This window comes from Oryzias latipes, chromosome 15, assembly GCF_053564925.1.
Source record: "Oryzias latipes strain Hd-rR chromosome 15, Olatipes_Hd-rR_3.1".
Classification (NCBI taxonomy): Eukaryota; Metazoa; Chordata; class Actinopteri; order Beloniformes; family Adrianichthyidae; genus Oryzias; species Oryzias latipes.
The window spans coordinates 14,001,594-14,021,339 of NC_136251.1; the positions used below are offsets into that span (position 1 = coordinate 14,001,594).

The window sequence follows — 19,746 nt, forward strand, 5'->3', positions numbered from 1 at the left end:
CATCCGGCAGTTTGGCAAGTTGCATTCTGGGTCTTGCTGCTCGCCTTACACGGCGCGACACCAAGCAGGATTGGGCCAAACTCTGGCGGGCTGAGGCAGCGGACCTGGCACTGACATGTGTTTGATCAGGACATCAAAAGGCGAGGAGTCGTGGCTGACGGAAACGGGAAACCTTCCCGTCATTAACATCAGTGTTACACGAGAGAACGCGTGCGATAGCATCAGCTGAGACCCGCACAGTAAAGATAGAACTGATTCACCTGTTCCAGGCAGCCATCTATCTGATTACTGTCTGCTGCTCTCTGGTTTCAGCCTCACACACAAACACAACCAAAACACAAGCGCACAAAGATGCGTGTCCAGCAGCACCAAGGTCCTCCAGGCATTAAGAAGGTTGGAGGGAGAGCAGAAGATGGTCAGAGACAGAGCAACAGGAAATACGCCACAAAAAGTATGAAAGCAAACAAGATCAAGATCCCAGCAGATCCCAGTGCTGCATTCAAGAGCCATAGGAATGTAAAAACTCACATGATGTTGGTTTTGAGATGTGCTGCAGTTCGCTGAGCATGCTCTTATTTTCTGTCAGTTCAACTTCCAACAAGTGAAAATATAAAGATTTATTGTCTAATCTTAAAACTGCAGATTGGAGATTAAATTTTTCACTTTTTACAAATCAGTAAATCAGAAGAATAGTTTCTCTGATATCATAATAGAATCCTGCAATTGTTTCATTTTCTCAAATCTCAGGCTTATTGCTGTAAAACCAAATGACTCCTTTCTTGTGTCTTCTGCGTCTCATTTCTTATTCCATCGCTCTGTCATCTAATCCAATAACTGCTCATCCAATTTGTCCATCTGACATGTTAATATAAGGAGGAGGAGCTGAACTTGTTTTCTGGCTCATCTCTCTGCAGTGTTTCCTCAGACATCAGGAAGAAGCAGAAGAAACAAGAGGAGAGGATGGGTGTGTTTTGTGATTGGGTTAGAGCTTGTTAGAAGGCCAACGCAGACAACATATATGACGGGGGCCGGCTTCATGCAGTAGGGGGGGTCCTCAAGTCTTGATCTAACTAAAGCCTTAGTTACATGCACCAGTATGAGGGGTTGACCCGTACGGGTGATGGGGGCTTTTGCGTTGTCCAGCCCCCGTAGACAGGAGCGGCTGCATCTTAAAGAAAGTGCAGGTGTGTTTTGTGGTTCTCACTAAAACGGGACGTATTATTGTCAATGTGGGAAGTGTATCGTGACGCTAATGTAAGTTACACACGATGTACAGGTGATGCTGTCGTACGGTGCCCTTACTAATGACACTAGTCATTAGCTGCATGCATGGGTTGATACAGAAGTGTCTGTAGGATTACAACACTCTTGTTTAATTTCATCATTTCTAACAGTCAGGCTGCATGCATGGAGTACGCACTTATCACTTGAACAGTACCTACAGGCTACTTAAACAGTGCGCAGGTTACGGGCGTTAAAAACATAAAAAAAAATCCCTAAGACATGCTTGTGCCTCACCGACTTCAACCTTATGTGTTGTTGAAGTTTTCGCTTCGATCTGTCGACCTGTCGCCCGCAGTACCCCTGCAGAAAATCCTGCACAAACATTTTGGCTCTACGGGTTCATGGAGCGGTCTATGGCCTTGTTATTTCTTGTGAGCCACCCAAGGTTTGACCATTATTTGCCTGCATACAGCCCGTATCCACCTGTGAGACAAGTGTGACTGAAGCAACCAAAAGAGAAGAGGATAGATTTCCAGAAACTGGAAAAGTTTTGTCAGCAGCTGGGGTGCGCACGTGTGGTCCGGCTGTGCTGCATCTCCAAGCTGTGTGGAACCAGTCTTTCGTTCTCAGAACATCTTTTAGAACATTTTAATAAAATCCTGCAGTTTCCTGCAGGATTTCAGACTTCAGTCTGACAGAACCAGCAATTCTATCAGGGAAGAATGAGGAAGATGTTCTCAGTCTCTGAAGAAGACCTGACCACCACCCCCCCCCCCCCCCACACACACACACACGGCTTTTCAGATGAGCTCACCTTCATTAGCTCTGAGCTGGAAGATGTTCATCAACACTGTTTTTACCCCCCCCCCCCCCCCCTTTGGACGAGCTTGTGGTGTTTCAATGGGGGGACAGAGCTGAGAGCCTTCTGAAGGGCCAGAGGACTTCAGGTAATTAATAAACTGGAGGGGGGGGGGGGGGGGGGAGAGAGAGAACATATGAGCTGCCTCTCTCTTTTGGCTGAAATGCTAGAGTGGGGGGGGGGGGTGGTCACCTGCTGATGTTCTCTGAAAGATTTCATAAAGGACTCCTTTAGCATACAAACACAGCCACAAAGCCTCAGCACCCCCAGCTCCATTGCCTCCCCAGAGCAGAGCAGCAGAGAGAGAGGGGGGGGGGGGGGGGGTGTCCCCGTTCATCATCTCATGACAAAAGGCAAAAAGCCATCCTCCTATCGCAGCCTGATCTTCACCAGCTCCTTTCCACGGGGGGCTCTCTTCCATTATGGAGGTGAGTGGGAGCAGCCAAAGCGCCCCTTATTAGCTGTGAGACAAGGTGGGGGGGGGGGGGGGGGGGGGGGGCACAGACCTCATGCCAAGGTGCTGCTTGGAGTTTTTTGTACCTTTTTTTATTTTTTAGTTTATAGAAAGAGTCTGCTTTACGCCTCAGGCAAACAATGACAGCCCCCACCCCCACCCCGTGCTAAAGTCACAATGACTCTGAACTCTTCAGCTCCCCAACAGCGACTCAAACCAGAAGGGTTGCGCCATTTTTGTGTATCCACAACAACAAGCATCACGGGAATCGTAGGAAATTTGTCCAACTGTGAATGACGGCTGGACAAATATCTTCAGTTTTGAACTGCATGGGCATTTTCAAGAAAAAAGTTGCATAATAAAAGTTTACAAAAAGGATTTTTTTCTCATGAAAACTTCCTGCTGCACATGAAGATCTGAAGAGAAAGAGAAAGTGTAGTCTTTCTCTGCAAAGAAACTGTCCAGTTGTTTAAACTGTGACTGTAAAGTTACACCAAAACATTGGGCGGTTCCTCCAATCCTGAAGTCAAAAGTGATAAAATGTTAAATTCAAAAGAAAAACAAGGGGTTGAACCCTTATACCCTGGTCTCCCATCTCTAACACCCTACTATCTCCTTCACTATTCTTTTTTTCCGTCTGGTCCAACAAGAAATGCATACAAACATAATTATTATAAATTAAGTGTAGCCTCAAATCCAAAAGGGGTTTATACAAATATACACCTCGTGTATCACAACATGCATAGCCCCCTTTTGGAACAGTAAAATCTGTCCAACACAAGAGGATTTCAGTTCTAATCTGTTTGCTCAGCGGCTTGTCAAACTCAAATTCCATGAGCTGGACACTGCATGTTAGCTTGCCAGCTACACTACAAATCCCACAATACACTGCTAGAATGTTTGCGTGCTGAAAGCCTGTCAAAAGCCCTCGATTGGAGGTTCTTACCTCTTTGAGTCATTTTACACCATCATTTAGTACTGAGGGTTTCTTCAGCTCAAAGCCTGGATTGATCTCATTGATAAACCTTTATCCAAGAGGAGACGCTAAGAGCAGCCAGCAGAGCAGTAAACTGAGCTGTAATGCAGGTTTGTTTCTTATTGCTACTATAGGACATTTTCATTTTACATTCTAACTGTAGAAATATGTGGCCTGTTAAAAACAAATGCATAAAAACTCTGGAGAGGACTTAAGAAAATAAGTGCAACAGATTTTTCCAGTTTCAAGTATCATCTATTTGTGCCTCACAAAGCGGCAAACTGAACTTCATACAAACTTCATTGTTGCACCATTTTTCTTGCTACTTCATTTTTATTTTTTATTTTTCCCGTTTTGATCAGTGGTATGATTTATTAAAAAAATAAAATGGAAAGGTGTGGATAAAAAAGGGAATATCAATGGTTTTTAAAGATTTATTTTAGGAAAAAAATTAAATATTTTGCAGCTGTTATGAGTTTAGGTAGAATTCATGCAACAGGGTCAATTTCAAGTTGAACCAGTCCAGTCCTGGACTTCTGTGGATTTGGGTTTGACACCCCAGCTTTAAGGGGACAGTTTCCCAGCCCAAAACCTGAAGTACCACAACCTCCTACAATGGTGATGCTTCTTTAATGTGCAGAAAATCTAAGAATAAAAAAAAACAACCTAAAACGAATGTTAGAAATACAGTAATATTTACCTTTTTAACGTGTTCTTCTAAAGTCAACAGGTGTTTGTAGATAAATGAACATAAACATGATAAACTACTTAATGAGTATATGAAAACCAAACCTGTGCATTTGAAAATCATTTTAAACAAAAATGAATGAAAATGTGTATCTCTGTATGTGTGTAGGGGGGGGGGGTGTTAGGAAAAATTCAAAATTAAAAATTGTTTTTATTCTTTCAGGCTTTTCTGATAAATTCTTTTGTTTGATGATGGTGATTCAGTGACTGAAGCTGGATCTGCTTCATCTCCTCCCCTTGGCTTCACTCCTCCTCTGGTCCAGTGAAAAGCCTGATGACCTGAGCGTGTAGCTTATTAACCCCCTCCCCACTAGTTCTTATCAGCCCCCGAACAGCACAGTCATCTTCTCCTCCTGAATCTTAGTGGGAAATTTTCTCCTCACATCAAGAATCTAATAATTTGCTGCACACAGTAAGGTGGTGGGTGGGTGGATGCTGGTGGGCCGGACAGATGTTAAAAACAGCTGAAAGATGACAAAGGGGGCTGTGCACATGCGCGTGCACGCATGTGCGTGTGTCAGAATAAATGAATGGCTGCCTTTGAAGGCATTAAGAGCCTCTTCTTCTCAATGCGCCACATTAAATGCTTTTCTCTCCTTTTCCATCCGTTTGCCTTCTTTTTCTCTGACAAGCAGGGCCACCCAGCAGAAAGCAAGTGATGCAAAACCCCAAAGTAACCCCCCCATAAACCACCCTCTCCCCTCCTGCTATCTTAAGTCTTTGACACAGTGGCCATTATCTGTAGGATTTAGCTAAACCAAAACCTGGTGTGTTTGTCAGGCTGTGGGTTCGTTCTCTCTGATGGCTCCTCTGCTTCAGTGTGGCCCGGCTGGGGGAGGTGGGGGGGGGGGGGGTTGCGTCATCACAACAGCTTGCTGAAAACTCACATGGAGGAGTATGTGTGCATGGGGTGGTGGGGTCAACAATGCTATTTATGTGAGGCATTCTCTGATGTATCTATGTGAAACATGTTCAAATCTGCAGACCCGAGACCCCCTCCCACGGTGGGAGCTGTTCAGGGAGGAGAAACACACGTTGACTGTTTAAAACCACAACCTGCTGATGGTGGTAACTATCAGCAGGTGAGTTTGAAAAACAAACAGCATAAATCTGCAGAGAGGAAACACACCCCTATCTGCATCACAAAACAGAGGGAGACTCAAGAAATTCCAAAACCAGCAATCCTGCAGACCATCTTGACATTGAAAAGGTTTAGACTCTTGGTGTACATGACTTGAGTTTTGGACTCCGGATCAGCAGAAAAACATCAGAAGCTTTAAGAACATCACTTAACTTCTAAATCACTTTGAACGTTGTTTTAAAGCCTTACCAGCGTCTCAGAGCGACTGAGGTCTCCTTTCCCAAAGAGAATCTTCTCATCTTTTATACCTTAAAACTATGTCTCTACCAAGTTTAAAAATATTAAAAGGACCTTATATCATTTTTAACACAGTCATTAAAAGTCAATCAAAATTCAGTATAACAGTCTAAAAGCACATGCAAGAAATTCTGCTAACACCAGAGATGTTGCCTACGAAGCCTAAATAATACGAACATTTAGACATACAGAAATCTTTGACTGTTCACACAATAACCATGAGTCAGATGATTCAAAAAGCAGTGTTTCATACCAGCTTTGCATCAATATGCAACACTTTATGTTTGAAAAGTGTTGGATGTTGATCCACAACCCAAGACGTTAATTGTGTAAACGACTGAAGAGTTATGGTAGTTCATAGAACCTCAACACTGGAGCTAAAGCTTTGATGTTAAAGGATTAATGCCTGAACCAAAAACAGACCGGTGCTTCGAAGAAGTGGGCTTGTTGGTGTAATTTACATTTTTCAAACTTTAAGGTTTCAAGAGTGTAAATATCCAAAACAAACGGCTCTTTTCTCTGCCTGCTGCTAAGAGAACGAATGAGGACATTGAGTTTGATTTAACTATCTGTGGGACGAGCTGAGTCACTGGCTGCATCAGCAAATACTTATTTAAAAAAAAGTAAAAGCAAAATTTCTTCTATTTCAGAGTAATTTTTGCATAACTGTGGGTGTCTGTCTGCTGTTTTTAGCTTAAGAGTATTCAGGAGGAGGAAGACAGAAATGAAATATCATTAGCCATGAATTCAAGTTATTTTTAAAGGTTTTGCGTCATCACATTCTCAGCTCATAGAAATGCCCAGGAACCAAAACAGCACAATCTTGATCATGAACAATTTACAGATGAAGACATGTATGAATGATGGATTTGGTCAGCAAAAATATTCATCGCCCCCCCATGAAAAAACACACACCACCCGCCTAGTTAACAGACAGCTGCAGTCCTTTAGCATCAGTGGCTCTGCCTGTCCCGAAAGCAGGGACAGTGGAGGGTGGGTGTGGGTGTGTGTGTGTGTGTGTGTGCGCGTGTGTGTGTGTAAAGGGTTCAAACTCCCCCGGGGTGAGATGTTGGAACAAATGTGAGTGGTGTCCCATTACACGCAGTGTGACAGGAAGGTGAACAATGATTTTATGCGACAAATTAATGAGCGATCGTCTCTGCGCCATTTCTTCCAACTAAAGTCTGATTTCATGGTCGACAAATTATCTTCTCAATCAGAACTTTATTACATTTATGGTATTCATAACATTATTTAATTACAATATGACAACTACTGTTAGTTTCGGCACTAACAGAGTGGATCATGATGTCCCTCATTTGACAAGCAGATGAAGAGCCGCTGTGTTTAAATAGACATTTAAATGGAAATAAATGGGGACAAACAGCTGCTGGCAGTTGTAGCCTGGAGTGCTCATTACAATAGGAAATAGTCAGGAGTGTGTGTGGGGAGGGGGCATGTCAACAGCAGCACGGTAAGCAGCTGTGTTAGCACGTGAATGCCGTAATTACTGACCAAACCTTCATCATTAACCTGCATTGTTGAGTGCCACCACATCTGTTACCATAAGAAAGCCCTTTTAATTGACTGCAAGGCAGAAATTCAATCATGTGGTCAAGCTGTGGTTTCTAATTGAATAATATCAACTGTATTAAAACAAACAATGAAACATGTCCCGGTATACTTGAGCGACACTTTTCCTTTAAAAGCAATTTATGAAAACGTTAGGAGAAAAGTAAGGGTGCTTTCACACTGCCCTGTTTGGTCTGCACCAATTCATTCTTCATTCTGGAGGAGGGAAAGTGGCCGAACACGTCAACCCTTGGTGGCCTTACATTGAAATTCACATGATCATAAACTCTATGTTTCACTTTATTAATTCAGGTTACATGCACACAAAAATTGGAGTAATTGGGAGTACCGGTAATCAGATTTTTAATATTCAAATGATAATTTAAAAAAAAATCAATAGTAATCCAATAACTGACCTCACAATGAGGATGTGAATGATCAGATATCAGGTTTATTTATTTTGAAGAACTGTACAAAAGCGTTGAGGAGCAGTGCGCGTCTCCATGAAATCATTCAAAAGTCATTCATGAAATCGTTCAAACTCTCCCAGTGAGGAGCAGCATCCGCCCCGCACTATAACAGGAGAAAGCCACTGCTTCTCTGTAACCAGTGGGAGGGGCTTTATAGCAGCAGGGGACATGGGGAAAGAATGTTAACTAGCATATTCTGAAATCTTTTACTAATTTTTTTCATATAATTTGGGCTTTGTTTTCTAGATGTATGTGTGATGATTTATTATATGGGCAGCCTGAGTATTATAAAAAGGAATATCTTGAGTTCAAAGATGTCATTAATTAATGTTTTGTTTTTATTAGGTTTCTATGAGCAAATATTTATATGATGTGTATTTATTGGTATATATATATATATATATATATATATATGTTTTGAAGTACTCAAAGATTTTTAAAAATTAATTGTAGGCTTTACTTTGTTGTCTTTTCCTATTTTTTCCTTTTTACTGATCTATAGAACCGTGACTCTAAAACCGTGACACGAGCCGAACTATGAATCTTGTGATCTGTTGCACCCCTAAATTCTAGTAAGAAAAATTTATTTTTTCTTTTACAAGCCAGCCCCCTTGAGGATGTGTTGCTCCTGGGTGTGCCTTTGGCCTCTGTGTCTGTGTTTGGTAGATCATTGTTGCTAAAAAGTCTCTCTGGGGCTTTTATGATAGGGGTTGTGTGGCTCTTTTCTGCAATTTCCTTATTAGTGATGATGTGTTTGGTAATCCGCAGCTGGATTCGGACCAGCAGCTGCATGAGGTCTGAGGCAGAGGGGCAGCTGATGAAAGTGTTGGCGGGATGCTCCAATAAAGAGCAGATTACCATAGGCAGCCCCCCCCCCAGTTGTCCCTAATAAAACCCCTCCATGTCACATTTACTCACTGGCAGCCTGTAAATGTAGCAGTGTTCAACCCACAGAGTGCAACTTTCACTGCTTCGGAATCAGTTTGGAAAACTGCACAAGGATGTAAAAATTCCGAGAAGGAAAAGACAACCAGACACATGAACACTGTAATGCAGCAATGTGGGAAGCACTTTACAAATCTCACCTCTACATCTTAAAGATGCAAAACAAACTACACCCTCACAAGCACCTCCTTACTTCTCTCTTCTTGACTCCATCCACTAAGTTTGTTTTATCTGAAGATTCTCAGAGAATGCTGAGAGGATCCTGATCCCTAATCTTCCTAACCCCCCCATCCCCACTGTTAAAGAATGTTTGAAAGACATCTGAGTGTGAGGGAGGTACCACTGTACTGGATTTGGAGGGGAGGCTGAGTATTAAGTGCTTTTTTTTGCTCAAACACTTAGAAGGAGAAGGTTTTTGTGTGGAGATGGTCCTCACCTGAGTTCCGACCCAGCTGGAGCTCAGAGATCCAACTGAAACAAAAACTAAAAATCCTAATTATTTTTGTTAGAAGTAGGAAAATACAATCTTCCCTGATGTTTTCCTTCCACCAGCTGCTCTTGAAGAAAACCTAAATGGAGAAACTCCTCTGTTAGCTTGACAACAAGAAAGTGACTAAGACGCTACCTGTCAAATGATGCTACCTTGGCTTCACTTTTCTCTTCTTGGCTTCTGTAAACTCTGGGTGGTTAGACTTGCTGAACCATTCAAGTTTGTAAAGTGTTTTTTATGTGCCTTTAAGCACATCTAGCAGATCACAATGTGTCTGGCATTGCTTACACACCGTGTAGATGTAACCTGTCCAAAGTTATGACTGTAAATGTTCACCTTTGTCACCAACATGTTTTTGGGGGAAGCGCTCTTGAGGAAGAGCTATGTAGCCATAAGACCACAAGATGGGCCCAAGACTGGGTGTCTCTGTGCTGGTCCCCAGCCCGGATAAAATACAGGGTTGTGTCAGGAAGGGGATCAGAGGTAAAAGTCTCTGCCAAACCACCTGTGCACGCTGCATCGCTGTAATGATCCCTGTACAGATATACCAAAAATGTGAACAATACCATATTTTATTACAAAAATATAATTAGAAAAACAGATTTTTTTAGATTAAGACTTTTTTTCGCATTCAAAGCACTTTCATGTTTTTGGATTCTAAGCTCTTGCTAAGCAGTTCTCTCTCCCCGAATACTTTAAAAATAAATCAGAAATTCGAGCTGATTTAATAATAAAAAAAAGCATCAAAAACAGGTTTTGTGTGCAGTAGTTGGTGCATTCAGGGCAACTGTTACCATTTTAATTAGAATCTACCCATGGCAAAAACAACCATAAAATGTCTGGCTTTTCATTGTATGGGGTGATTTTGTATCCCTACCACAGCAAATGTTTTCATTTTTCTTTAGAACCAGTGTTTATTTGCCACACCTACATCTTTACCAGTACAAAATACAAGAATGGCAGAATTTTAATGGTTTCTATGGGACATCTTTGTAAGCCCTCCACAAAAGAACGGGTTAAGGTTGTTTTTTTTAGCTAATTTGGCATTTTTAAGAATATCTGGACTACACTGGACAAAAACTTATTTCGATTTGGTTTGATTGCCTTTGCGTTGCACCTCAATGGAACCTCAGTTGTGAATTTGTGCTTTGGAAAACCCCCAAGATGATTTTAACATGTGGCAGGGTCATTGTTTTAATTTATTATTCATTTTAATTGCAACGGAGGCTTGTTTTTAAGAAGTACTTTGTTTGTTTTTTGAGAGTAAAAATGAGCTCAGATGGGGGCTTTGTCTTTTGACCTGACAAACGTATTCCAACAAGTGTCAGCTTGATTGTAAGCCCTCCATTTGTTTTTGGTATAAATAGGGATGAGAGTGGAGACAAAAGACTACATAATTTTTTAACCAATGTCCAACCACTGCTTTGAGTTTTTGTATAATTCTTAATGTATCACATTTCATATTGTTCAGCAATATTTGAGCAAAAGACATGGCAGTTATGATAGGCTATTATAACCCCATTGAGATACTAATGGTATCATGATGTCCTTGAAGATAAGATACCCAAACAACCCTGTGGTGTGTGGTCTACTTTATTCCAAGTAGTTTGATTGATACAAACAAAAAGGTAGATAACGATCTAATATAGTCTTTGAATTATTGAGGTTTTTGGTCAGATTCTTAGAGGGAAGGTTAAACGTCTTCACGGTGAGGCCATCATCAGCCCTTGCTCAGATTCTTTGTCAGATAGACTGCATGAATAAGGTACATCAGGAATTCTCCTTGTGCCATTTTCCTCTCATCTGCTTGCAGACACAAAGGCAGATTAAAGCAGCGCACCACCAAACACCACGTGTCAATCTTATCTTCTTGGGGAGCCATTTTTAAACATATGTTAATCTGGGACAGCACAAACTCATTCTCTTCTTTCTCTGCTTGTTTATCTCTTATCGAGGGCACAGTAGGTGAGGGGCAGCTCTGCCGCAGAGTTAAGTGGCATTATTTGGATAATTGCATCCATTGTTGCAGCTTATACAGTGATCTGAAACGTGTGTAAATAGCTGCAGGTCCAGGTAGCGGGTGGTTAGCGGATATCAAACAGAAGCCAGGGGATTTTCTACAAAGGCGACAGAAAGCATCTGAATGCCCCTTTATACCTGCAGCTGAATTTTCAATGAGTGTTTGATAAGTTCTTCTGTGAGAAGCGTCCACGCTCACAAGCAATAAACGCTGGATTCAGATTACATCAATTCAGTGTATTGATAAGTCATTCATTCAGGTCATCTTAAAGTGAATACAAACTGGGTTGAAAACTCAAATTAGTAAAGATTTTTAAATTCATATTCCTCCCAACTATTTCAAGATTGCAAATAACAAATTGGGTGTAGTTTATTCTAATAGACCAAAATCCTCCAAACTGTATTTCCAAAACGTCATTTATAATGGGCCAACAGATTACGGTGAAGAGTTTCAGTGTGACTCTCTCATGAAGGAAGAAACCTGGAGACTATGGAAAGAAATTTCTCTACTGAGACATTCATTCATTCTGGTTTTTGTGGACAAAAGAAGAAGAGAACCAACCAGGAAATTACATAAGCTCTGTGTGTTAGAGATAAAAAAAGACTAGTCTACAGTGTAAAGCTGAAGAAACAGGAATCATAAAAAGGTTAGCGCTTAAAAATGCCTGCTAAGTAAATGTGTTCTTATTTCAGAAATGTAGCTGCTTTTATTCTGCCTATTTTTGTTTTCTCCAAGTGTTCTGGTTATAACTCGTTTCAGACAACAGGGCCCCAAATGAGCAGCTACAGTTTGGTCTGCTACAATATTTGGTTCGGGAGCCATGTGGGTGAAAGTAAACTAAACCAAACCGACTAGCATTACCACCCAATTCAGCCAGATCTATGGGAGTGTACCAGAGAAGAAGTGGCCTGACAGGCAGAAACACCCAACAGAACTAGGCTCTGCATGCAAACACACCACGGAATCCATACACCCTAAACCGTTTGAGCCCACAGTATAGTTGGTTTGTATGTTGTGACTGTTCCATTCTATGCTCGAATGTGAACCATATCTGTGTCGGGTTTTAGAGGGGGTCCAGATCACGGTTCTGAGAACTCTGGTCCGGTAACGGATCTGCTGTGATCACTGAACGGGTCAATTCTCCAAACCCAAAGCACTGATTGCATAACACCACATGTTAAAATGTAAGACCACAACATAAACCAAACAGGCGAACAACATTGAGATATAAAACACAATTTTACCCCCTAAAAGACTTATTCACTCAGATATATATTCTTATGAAAAATAAGAGGCTGGACAAAAGTTCACTGCAAAAGAGTTAATACAAAGATTTACAACCTTGTTTGTAAACATTCGAGACATTTTACTAGGTTTTAAGACGTCTTACCTTATCTTTGCTATACACCTATTCACAATTTTCTCAAAATCAGTACAGTTGAGAATTTTTTGTCTTATTAAGAGGCACGATTTTCTAAACAAGGAAATTATTAAAATGAGTCTAAATCATTTATGCTTCACACTCTTGACAATAGAAAAACTGGATTTAGGCTAAAAAAATCTCAAATTGCACTGTAGTGTTTGGTTCAATTTTAGGGATGTTATTTTAAAGTTCAGTAAATGTTAGACTGGCATTCATTGTTTTTATTTTGGAACCACAAATTTTGGTTTATGTTCTAAGAATAAGTGCGAGTTTTAAACTTTATGAGGATTTAATAGAATGGGCCAAATTGCACTAAGATCATATTCTCATTTAATTTGATTGTGTTTCGAAAATGAGTAATTTCCACTAATTACACTAGCATTTTGTGACTAAATCAAAACGAACAACAAGTACGAATGTAAAAACTAAGAAAAAGCAAAACATTTGCTTAGAACAGGAAAAAAAACTTTTTATTGGGCTAACAGACATTCAATTCTAAGTAATTCTATAAAACATTTACCTTTTCACCTTAATTTTCCAATGACCCTTCTATAATGTTAAAAGCATTTTCCCTTATTATTAGATTTCCTGTTTAATGAAAATAACGTGCTGCATGGACAGATAATTGTACTACATTCTAGTGATTTTATGATTTAGATTAGTGTTCTTTTCCTAGTTTTAGGCTACCTGGTTTTGCAGTGTTTGTGTTGGAGAATGATGGTGATCCAGCATTATAGTATAGTATAGTATAGTATAGTATAGTATAGTATAGTAAGTAAGTAAGTAAGTAAGTAAATTTTATTTGTATAGCACCTTTCGCAGACAAAGGTCACAAGGTGCTTCACAGGTTAAAATATGTATACATACACATATAAAAACATAAAAACATAAAATATAAAAAGCATAAACTATGTAAAACAATCATCTCAAGCCCAATAAAAGTAGTTTCAGTTAAAATGCTTTGCAAAAATAAAAAGTTTTTAGTTGACTTTTAAAAGAATTCACAGAGTCCAGGGAACGTAGCGACAATGGAAGTTCATTCCAGAGTTTGGGAGCAACAGCCTGGAAGGATCTGTCTCCTCTAGTTCGGAACCGTGTGCGAGGGACCATCAACAGGTTCTGATCCGCAGACCTCAGTGCACGAGATGGTCTGTAAGGGGCGATCAGATCACAAACATATGGAGGAGCTTGGGAATGAAGGGCCCTAAAAGTCAAAACTAGAATTTTGTATTGGTAGCGGTAAGCAACCGGGAGCCAATGAAGAGCTTTGAGGATCGGGGAGATGTGATCTCTTCTCTTGGTGCGAGTCAAGATCCTCGCAGCAGAGTTCTGGATCAGCTGCAGGCGAGACAGCTCCTTCTTATTCATACAGGAAAACAGACTGTTACAGTAGTCTAGCCGTGTAGAAACAAAGGCATGAATAAGAAGTTCTAGATCTTCATATGACACCATCTTCCGTAGCTTAGAAATGTTCCTCAACTGGAAGAAACAGTTCCTGATCAACTGCTTGGAGTGCTGCTCCAGCGACATATCTTTGTCAAAAATGACACCCAAATTTCTAAGGCTGGGTTTGACATCCTGGCCAAGAGAACCCAAGTGCTGCTTAATCCCTGGTATAGCATCATCAGGGGCAACAACTAAGGTTTCTGTTTTCTCTGAGTTTAGTTGCAGAGAGTTTTTACAGAGCCATTGTTTTATCTGCATCAAGCAGTTCATCAGAGAATCCAGCTTGTGTGTCTCGGAGGGCTTAAAAGAGCAATATAGCTGGATATCATCAGCAAAGAGATGGTAGGAAACATCACTGAAATCCTGAATGATCTTTCCAAGAGGGATCATGTATAGGAGAAACAGAACAGGGCCTAGAACAGAGCCCTGGGGAACCCCACACAGTAAGTCTACTGACTGAGACATTTTGTGGTTGGCCATGACACTGAAATTCCGACCGGATAAGTAAGAGGAAAACCAGTGGAGAACTGACCCTGACAAACCAATCAGGTCCCTCAATCTGTCCAATAAGATCTGGTGGTCAACCGTGTCAAAGGCTGATGAAAGATCTAGTAAGACAAGGACCGTGTGTCTGCCAGAATCAGCAGACATCAAAATATCACTGGACACCTTCAGCAGGGCTGTCTCTGTGGAGTGATGTTTACGAAAACCTGACTGAAAAGTGTCATAGATGCTCCTTTTATCCAAGAACTCTGACAATTGTTCAGCTACCACCTTTTCCAGAATCTTTGAGATAAATGGAAGCTTTGAGATGGGTCTATAATTCTGGAAGACTGATGGGTCCAGATTAGACTTTTTCAGCAGAGGCTCCACTATGGCATGTTTGAATGCGTTTGGAAAAACACCAGTGGAAAGTGAAAGGTTGATCATTTCAGTGACACTTTGGCCGATGGTCTCAAACACCTTTAAGAAGAGTTTGGAAGGAATGACATCAGATGGACAAGTAGAAGGTTTCAACTTGGTCAACAGAGCAGATATGTCCTCCAGAGTGACAGGCCTAAAAGTAGACCATTTGTGGGAAACAGGCTCCACCACAACACCATCATCACAACAAGGAGGTGGGAGCTGCTCTTTGATCTTCTTAGTCTTATTTGCAAAGAACTTGAGAAATTCATTGGAGTCGGCTTTGCAGAACACAGGGGGTACTGGGGCTGCAGGACCAACAATAGAATTTATCGTGTCAAACAAAACTTTTGGGCTCTTCTTATTTGAGGATATTAGCTGGCGAAAGTAGTTAGATCTGGCATCTTTCACCATCTCGTTGTATGAGGACACGAGATCCCTAAGATGCAGTCTGTGGACCATGAGATTGGTGGATTTTAAAAGACGCTCAGTTTGACGACACTGTCTCTTTAAATTTTGGATGGTTTCATTTATCCAGGGACACACTTTTTTCTTTGATAAATTGGATTTGACAGGAGCCACCTGATCCAGGATTGTGACACAGTGATCACTAAAACGAACAATCAGATTGTTAACATCAGAACATTCCTTAAATAAGTGGGGGTCAAACAGCGCTGAAAAACGTCCATCAGTGTTGGCGGTGATGATGCGCCTTTGAGACAGTATGCATGAGGAAACAGGTTCAGGAGTGACGTTTAGCTCAAAGAAGACACCACTATGATCACTCATATGTACATCCTCCACATAAAGATTAGTAATGCTCAGACCAAGAGAAAAAACTAAGTCCAAAGTGTTGCCCTTTTGATGGGTGGGGTCAGAGACATGTTGCTCAAAATTAAAGGTTTCAGTCAAAAATAAAAATTCCATTGCTGGACAGGATGAACAATCATTTATATGAAGGTTAAAATCCCCTAGTATTAAAACCCTTTCCAGTTTTATGATGGAAGACAGAAAGTCACTAAAATCATGTAAAAAGGGAGCAGCAGGACCCGGGGGGCGGTAGACTAAAACACAATAAAATGGATCTGACGTATCAACTTTGAATGACAGAGATTCAAAAGATGAGAACGTTTGGGTGTTCATGTCTTTGCATGTGTAGTTGTCCTTATACACAACTGCCACACCCCCACCACGGCGAGAGGGGCGGGGCTTCCCGATGACTGAACAGCCCTCCAAACAGAGTTCGTTTAAATGAATAAACTCTTCCTCTTTTTGCCAAGTCTCAGTCAGAAACATAAAATCAAGGTTTTGTCTTGAAAAGAGATCAGTCAATGAGAAGGATTTGTTGGCAATAGAGCGAGTGTTCAGCAAGCCAAGTTGTATTGTTGGTGGTGACGTCACTATCGAAGCGGCAGCGGGGTGCACCGGGATTGGTAGCAGACAAGTCCAGCGGTCACGTGACTTCCAGTCGGGTGTCCGCTGCGGTGGAAGCTGAGTATATACCGGTGAAAACACGGAAGTGAGGGACGGTACAGTAATCCGGTGGTGAGAATGCCAGCATTGTTGGGGCTCCAGGACAGTAGCCGACGTAATCCGAGCAGGCGATGTCGGCGGCGAGGCTGTGCCGCTGCAGGCCTCCTGAAGAGGAATCGGACGCAGGCATCTTGCGCGTTTCCCATAACGCAGATCCGGGCCGGTGAATTCCAAGTGTAAGGCTCGTCTGCACTTTACCTGGAGTCCAGCCCTAAGACCTCTTTTCCTCTGCTTTCTCCTTTTCCTTGGAGGTCGAGGCAGATATAGTACATCTGACAGGCCAGCCGCACAAATAAATGGTGGAGGAAATGTTTGTTTGTAGCTGTCCCATGTTTCAAAGACAGACTCCATTTGCTCTTTGATTTGAAGGAGAAAGTCCCGGCCATAGGTCCGCAAAGCAGCAACATATCCGTTTGTTAATCGGGCTGACATGATCACATACATAGTAAAAACAATCACTATCACTCTACATAACATGAGACGAGCAGAGGCATTGCCGAACACAGGCGCCATCTTTGTCTCCCAGCTCAGGACTAACCCCTAACTATAGTATAGTATAGTATAGTATAGAATAGTATAGTATAGTATAGTATAGTATAGTATAGTATAGTATAGTATGCCCTCAGTAAAACTTTAAAATTAATATGTTTGTTTTGCGTTATCAATAAAGCTGCATTGTGGTTGAAAAGCAAACATGGATCCTGATGATTAAAAAGCCTGAAATGGAATTTAGTTTCTTCGTATACCTTTAAAAAAAAACCTCTAAAATTTGCAGGAGTTAAAAACTGCATATCTGAAGGACAGTGTGCCCAGTGCTGCAAGAATAACAAGTTCATTAGTCAAGAGGGGGCACCACAGGAATTCAAACTCTCCCCTGACGCAGGTCCGGCCTCTGATTGGCTGGCTGCAGCAGCACTGTGAGACTCATTAGAGCCCAGCAGTAATTAAGAGTTGTTAGAAAGTGAATTCTCCAACCGCTGATTAGAAAATTAAACTATTTACTGATTACATATTAATAGAAGACAACAATGGTGCCTGCCATAAGCTTGGAAGGCAACCAAGGAATAAATCTGTGTACTTAATTACCATAAACAATGGGGGCAGAGGAACGGAGTTTTATGCACTCTCCCTCCTGTAATGTGTCTGATATCAGAAGACACTTGACAATTCTTGTTCAATTATCTCTATTATTTAATGTGCTGTGAACTGCCTCTGAGTAAATAAATTAACCACCCCAATTACTTTGACTCATCTGGGGAGGGCCGCCGCGTAATAGAAAATGTTGCTGAAAGCAGCACTGAGCCCAAACTGGGGAGAGATGGGGGAGGAGGGGATGCAGGGATGCAGCAGATGAGAGGAAGCTGGGAAAACAAAAGTGATGTATTTAAGTGAAAGAAAAGTGTAATAAACAACAAAAAAAAGAGCAGATCTGTTTCAGGAGAGCAGACGTGGCTAACAATTAAAATGACAAAAACTAACTCTCAAGGAGACACACAACCAGTGAGTCTTTGAACAAAAAGAAAACAGTAAATATATGAACATGGAAAACTATAGAGGGCCACATCAAAGACATAGACACAGCAGAGCTGGAAGGATCTTCCCAGGCTTTCTGTTGCTGGAGCGGACAGATGAACAATTGCTCATGGGTCGCTCACTCTGTCAGCTCACATCTCCACATCTGCTCTGTAGTGCTGTGCAAGTGCACAGCAGTGAGGTGCATGCGCAGCAGTAAGATGTGCAGAATCTAAAACTTTACTTGAGAGGCCAGGTCACATGACCACATGCAACGATCCTCTAAATTTGTCCTCTCACATCGAAGAAAGGCACCGGGAAACAAAGAGCATTGGATGCTTTGGAGAGACATACTAAAGATATGGAACACATTTATCTTTTTGTACGACCCTGTCAATGAGATACATCAGTGACAGCTTGGATTTAGTTTAGAGTCAGAACTTTAGATTAATATGTGGATGAAAAAAAGACAAATAAACATCCAGGAAATCAGCATGAAAGGATCCAGACCAGTTAGCTGACTGGATTGTCATCTGGCTTGTTGTTTTGTTGTTTCTGTTCTATTAATTCATTTTTGTCACTGTAAATGAAACAGTAATAAAAGTTATAACTAAAAGCTGAGTCATGGTAACTTTTTCTCTGTGATCAGAAGCTGAAAGTTTCCGTTAGCCTTTACAGCTATCAGAAACAGACACACAAAGAAGGGATGCTGAACAAACGTTGATTTTCTTCAGAGCTTTTCTTGTTGCTCCACTAAAAAATACAGATTTAGCTCCATGTGATATTCTGACCTGTTTCAAAAGATGTTTTGTAATGATTACTCTAGCTGATAAATGTATCTTATTAAATGATTTTGGTCTCAAAATATCCACAACAGGGAAAATGGGGGGGGGGGGTGCATCAGGTGAACAGGAAAGTAAAAGCCAGCAAAGGTGGATTTCTAGATGTGATATGTTGCTCTAACCCTTCTCTAGTGAATTCTATTTTCAGGAGGGGACCTTTATGAAAGAGAAATCTTTCTGGCTGAAGGCGTTAGAAAGTAAATAACCTGGCGTCTAGCTGGCCAGCTGCTTTACAGGAGGAGGAAGAACAGCCCTTCAGACTGACACAATGGTATATGTTTGGACGGGGGGAGAGGGCACTCAGGCAGGGGGGAACCCCAAAGCTAACAAACAGCATTAAGATAGCCTCCATATCAGCATCCAAATGGGATGGGAAAGGTGAGCTCTAATCTCCCCACCTGAGTGTCTATTTCTATAGACTGCCACCTATTTCATTCCCCAAGTTGCTTTTCCAGGATTTCGGGAGGAAATCACAGTCAGACAGCAACGTGAAAACAGAGGAAGGAGCAACAAACCTTAACTTTTCACCATAGGAATGCCTGCTAATGTGAACGTTTCCCTGCAGCTTTTCTGATTTACGCTCCTAAATGAATCCTGCATCAATTCTATTTTTAAAAGTCAACAACACTAAAGCTAAGGCCAAATTCCCCGAGCACACGTGTGAAAACAACGGCACTCTGTGTGAGGGAAGGCTTGTGTGTCTGACTGTGAGTGTGGATGTTTGTGTTTGAACATTTCTGTGTGAACGTCTATGATTTTTGTGTGTGTTTAAACTGTGTGTTTCTGTGAATGTGTGTAAATGTTTGTGTACAAGAACATTTGTGATTGCAAACATTTGTGTATGCTTGTGTGTTTATAAAAATGTGTGTGTGAAAACTGTGTGCAGGTGTGAACATTTTTGTGTGTGAACAGTTGTATCTGTGGATAATTTTATGTTTGCAAACAGAGTGTA

General features: G+C 41.3%; 1 protein-coding gene across 10 annotated transcripts in view; it reads right to left on the bottom strand.

The window, feature by feature from the left end:
* Positions 1–19,746, bottom strand: part of ehbp1 (EH domain binding protein 1) — a 147,268-nt gene that overhangs the window by 10,574 nt on the left and 116,948 nt on the right. The window lies entirely within an intron of this gene.